The sequence below is a fragment of the Electrona antarctica genome (genome assembly GCF_951216825.1).
Source record: "Electrona antarctica genome assembly, chromosome: 3".
NCBI classification, from domain to species: Eukaryota; Metazoa; Chordata; class Actinopteri; order Myctophiformes; family Myctophidae; genus Electrona; species Electrona antarctica.
This window is the reverse complement of record NC_136808.1, coordinates 15,110,281-15,116,280: the sequence shown is the minus strand read 5'-3', so window position 1 is coordinate 15,116,280 and position 6,000 is coordinate 15,110,281.

Below are 6,000 nucleotides of genomic sequence, written 5' to 3'. Positions count from 1 at the left end.
CGCTGGCCTAGTGGTCCAGGCGCATATAGGCTCTGGCCTGACAGCACGTCACGTGTTCGAGTCCGTTCATGACAACCGTTGCTGCATGTCTCTCCCCTCCTCTTTCCTGTCAGTCTTCACTTGAAACTATCAATAGAAAAGCCAAAAACAAATCTTTTTAAAAAAAAGTATGTTTTGTAGCAATTATCAAAATCTGCAAAGTAACTAGTAACTAAAGTTTTAAAATATTTGTAGTGATGTAAAAAGTATATTTGTCCCTTAGGTGTAGTGGAGAAGAATTAAAAGTATAGAAAATTGGAAATAGTAAGATTGACTTAGATTTTTCACTTAAGTAAAAGTATAGAAACAACACAATGTAGAAATACAAGTAAAACAAAAGAAACATTTTACTACACTTAAAGTGCCAAAAGTAACAAAAAACAAACTCATTATGCAGAATTGTCTTCACAAGTTTTTTCAAAAGTTTATAATGTCAAGATATTTCAAACATAGCTGATCTACAAGCTCACAACACATCACATTGTTATGTAAAATAAATAGTATAAAAGTGGTCATAATCCAAATATTATAGCATTTGCATCTGAGTTGTAGGCTAGTAGAATACCGTAAGTATAAAACAAGAGTGAAACATCATTTTGATCATCTTTTGCAACATGAAGAAACATTTGTTCTCCCATCCCAGCATATGTCAGATTATAATAAAATGTGTATGAACTATTGTAATTCATTGTCATACAAATAATTGTGATTAATGACTAAATATGTTTTATGGCATTCAACATTGGAGCAGTAAGAATTACATTACCGCTTGACTTGGAAGCTTTGTAAACAGAAAATTGCACAGAGCAGATATGACAAATAACTACAAAGAAATGACTGACAATGACCAGCAGCCTATACCAATTATCAAAGTACTGTACCATGGCCAAAGCGGACCAAAACATAATTAGCAGATCTACAAGTTGCATTGTGATGTATTGTGAGCTTTTCGCTAATTTTGAAATTATTTGAAAATGTATGAATATTTTCTAAGTATGTTTGTGATAAATACCCAGAATAGAGGGGTCCATGTTAAAACAGAAACAGTGTGCCGTGGACAACGATGTCATGTTAATTTCATCCAGCTGTTTTTTATTCAGCTGACTGGAAAACGATTTTTCAACGATTAGCTCAATTAATTGTGCTCAGGCGATTATGTAATAATTGTGACTAAAACTGAAGTCATTTTTAAACATTTCACACAAATTAACTATAATTCTACTATAATTACCTGTAATTCCCAATATTATACTGTACTTTCAGTCATTGGTCTAATAGATTTATCACGTTACGTTGAAAATAAACAAACATGGCCTGGAAGGTTAGCTCAACCGTCTGGGCACCTAGGCTGCTGAGCCAGCCTGACAGCGTGCCGAGGGTTCGACTCCCGATCCCGACGGCCTTTGCCGCGTGTCTTCCACCCCATTTCCTGTCAGATTACTTTCAATCTATCAATAAAGGCAGACAAAGCCAAAAAAAAGAAGAAAATAAACAAACATGCAAAGTGTTAATGCAAATAACTCAACCAACGACTGATTAACTGAGCTGAAAATATCCACTCTGCAAGCTTCACAATGCATCACATGTGTTGTGAGGTTGCAGAGCAGCTATTTGTGATCCGCATTTTTGGCTTAATGGTATAATGTACCATTAGAGCGTAACAACCCCAGAACCTTGTCTCTGAATGTCTGATGTTTGTTTCTTCAGTACCTGTACTGTAGTTAATGTCAGACACATGCCCTTATCAGTTCTCCGTCCAACGGATACGCAATCGATAGCTGGGCTGGAAAAGTGATAAGGAGATGTGAGCGACCACAGTTCCACCACACAGTAAAATACATCTCTAGCCATAGTCCTGCATTTGTTAACAAAACTATTCTTTTATGTGGAGGAAAGTGTTTTTCTTCTAGTCACTCAGATCTGGTCCTGATGTCCCCGTTGTAGCCACCGTCCATGGAGCCACCGACTTGTGGTCCTAAATCAACCGATGGGTCTGTTGTAGGAGCTGATGAGACCTGTGGCTTCACTTCCACCAGCGAGCCAGGAACCACTGCAGAGGTGCTGTTGTGGAGAATAAGTCCTTGTTGGTTGCTTTCTACCATGTCTTCCATGCTCTGATGTCCTAGACTCTGAGGTGAAAACAGCTCAGATCCCTCATGTGGTCCGCTGATCGTCTGGAGGCCGAATAGGCACCGGCGTCAGCAGAGGCCCTTCACCGTTTGACTGCCGACAAACTTTTGAGACACACCCCATTTGGATGAGTTTTATTTCACCGCAGCCCCGCCTGGCTCTGAGCGTTCCCCGGGCAGCCATTGGTTCAGATTCTATACTCGCCATACCTGCCCCCGGGGCTTCTGTGGGCCAGGAGCCAAATAGTACTCCTGGCTGTCAGTCATGGGGTGATCAGCCAGTGGGATGACAGAGGCCGGGGTTGGCGGGGCGTGTTGGTATAGCAGGTGTGGCTGAGAAGAAGCACATTCCAATACTACATACATACCTGTCAGCTCTGCTCTGCTGCCGTTCGTTCTGCAGCTCCTACAAACACACATCCGCCGTTGACCACGCGCTCCGCCCTGTCCTAGCTGTCCCTCTGCATGCATGGGGCCTGTGGGGACCAGGGACCATCTCCTATAACACACTGTAGAATGAGCAGGAAGTATTCATTTAACTCTGCAGTACTCATTGAATCAAATTGGCCTGTAGATTTGACTAAAACATTTTTATAAATCCATCGAAATGCACTAACTCTGCCCAAATAGTACGTGAGCCGATTGGCATCACTGTTTTGGGAACCAGTGTACAGGTACAGGCAAGACACCACCCCTCCTCCCTCCCCCCGCCCTCCCTGCACCCAGCAATAAACATGAATTTATCTCTGTCGGTTTTCTGCTTGCGTGCATGCAGTCAACTCATGTGTGTGATGGTCTCTCTCTCTCTCTCTCTCTGTCTCTCTCTCCTTCCTTCTCCCTCTCTCGCCTGTTTTTATTTGTGTATCTGTCTGCCTGTCTTTCTCTGTGCGTTCATGTGTGTTGGTGTTGGTGTCTTGTCCCTCAGTGGGTTACAGAGGACGATGTGGACGCCAGAGGCTCCTTGCTTTCTTGTGGGAATGCAGGTTTGCAGCATTCATGATGAGGCCTGGAGCAGCAGCGTAGCCCCAATGCTGCCATTATAGCGAGCCTGAGCATGCCATGCACACAGCTGAATCAGTGCAGCCACAGTGACGAAGCTCTCTGTCTGTCACTTGAGTCTGTCTCTCTTCTCACTCTCTGTCTCATGAGCCCTAGCGTCTGTATTCTGGGGGTGAACTTTCAGAGAAAATAGCCAATGTACAAGTTCAGTGCGTGCCACATTGCGGCACGTCTGCTATTTTCGACAATGAGATTTGGTGCACAGGGGAAATTAGAGAGCCTATATATAGTATCTAACCATGGGGGAGGAATTCAAAAGTGACTATAAACACAAGACGGGGGGAAAAAAAAAAATGGACAGAACTTAGACCAAGAAAGTGTATTTCTGGCCGTTTTATGAGACTAAAGCAGGCATTCTCACAGATTAATTTAATGTTGAGCGCAAATGAATGCATTTTCTATTAAGAAAATGGAATAATGTGAATCTTGGGATCCACATAGAAACAGTGTACACAGTGTGTGTAGAAACAGTGTAAACAGGGTAGGAATACATTCTACATTCTCTATATATAGCTCCAATGTGAATCTGGTAAGGTAAGGTAAGGTAAGGAAAGGTAAATAAAAATAAAGCGCCTTTCACAACAAATGTTACAAGGTCTACAATAAATAAAATGAAATAAAACAAGAGCATCACATAGATCAACAATAAAATGAAACAAAAACAACAATACAATGCATTAGAGTAGAGCAGTGAATAAAATACCTATAAATACAATATAAGTACATAAACAATATTACGAACCAAAATGCTTAGAAAACAAATGGTTTTTAGCATCCAGACTCTAGCTGCCCTATAGGGAAAGTGGTAGTTCATACCATTAAACTTCATGTGACCAGTCCGTGATATCACATGCACGCATCCGCCTGGGTGACGGCAGACTGCTGGGCGAGCGCTGGCACTTTGGCATGAGGGGTCAGATCAACATAATGGATCTGACCCCCCATTAAGGGTCTCCATGATGTCACGTGATGACACAAGGTTAGATCCATATATGGAGATCTAAGGGTCTCCATGATGTCACATGATGTCACAAGGCATTATGGATTGGCAACCATATATGGTGGTGTGACGGACGCGAGACGGAGGATTTTCATAGTAAATGCGACCTTCGGTCACAATAACATATGACTCCAAATTTGGGCAAGGTTTCGGATCACCTTGCAAATCAAAGCTCCATGTTGTCCAAAAATCACACCCGTGTGAAGTGAGGGGCGCTCTTATCATCGTACATCATCATGTAAAATAGACACTATGTCTATTTGCTCAGAGACTATGACGTAACATTTTCCAATCATTGTCAATGGGAATTTAATGTTTGTGTAGGACAAAGTTTGTGAACATACACTAAAAGCTGGAAAATGACTGACTAGAGAGAACTGCGAAAAGAGTTCATGAATAAAACACCTTCAATTGATAAGGGAAAATTAAATGTTTTTTGATTATTGGCAAAGTCCAGATCAGAATCAGCTTTCATGTCACATCACAGGTTTACAGGTGCAAAGAAGTGGGTGAAAGTATTTTCATTTTTTCTGTGCTCCATCATCTTGTAGTATTCCTTGAGAAGAGAGAGGATAGGCCATAGGTAGAGTGACACCAGAAGAGAAAGGAGAAAGAAACGCAGATAAACGTTAATGCCTGCATAATAAGCAGGTGTGTACATATAACAAGTCAAGTTACCCATGACCTTTTAGACTTGAGACTTTATTGTCCCTAAGGGGAAATTCCTTTCCACAGCAGTCCATTAAACAGCACATAGCACTGATGACAGCAAAACAACAATATCAGCTACTATCACACATCAACACACACAAAGGCCGCAAATAAAGGCCTATCTATTGTTTAAGGTGGCTAAGCCTGATTTATACTTCATATTATTTATAGGCCTACTTCATATGACTGTTGCACACTGCAAATCAAATCACACTGTCTGCAGTAGATCTACAGGCTTTGAATGTAAATTGAGAGTGGGGTGCTGAGGTGAGCTGCCTGCACCGAACCGGCCTACAGTATAGCCGATACAAGGGGTGCGTTCGGATATGCACACCGGAAGCGCACTCACATATTAGTTTGTATATCACAGTGCACTCAGTGCGCTATATCCGAACGCACCCAAGATGTGTCACCCTGTTACCTTACCAGCACCTCCTCCTATAGACAGAGAGAGAGAGAGAGAGAGGGAGAGAGAGAGAGAGAGGGGGGAGAGAGAGAAGCGTGAGAACTCTCGGCAGGGCCCAGGCGGGTGGATTTGCGGAGGGCAGTGTAAGGTGCTGGTTGCCTGGGGCAGTGTTCTGTCTCCAGGGATAAACACCATGTCAGTGAACACACACAGAGCCAGGGCAGGTGCTGACTCAGCTGTCCACCTCGTTTAACCCACGCTGCGCTGCTCCTCAACACGGTGCCACACTGACTGCGAGTCGGCATCTCCTATTCTTTTGCTATAGTGACGTCGATTCACATCCACTATTGCACAATTTGCACTTAGAGACTTATATAGGTGAAGCTAACTAACGTCACGTGAGAGTGGCTTAGAGCCTCTGCCTGAGGACCAACGGCAAAAATATAATATTTACCACTGACTTTAATTGAAGTAAGTAAAGTACAACAGAACAAATAACTCAAATCAAAAAATGTACATTTGTGGTTGTTTTTTCTTTGTGTATTTTTGGCAAAACCTCTGGTGGCTCTTTTGCTGCAGGCTTCGCTGGTCATACATCTCCAATATATGAATGAAATAAATACATTTCCAGATCCAAAGTACGTCCTGTGAGTTGT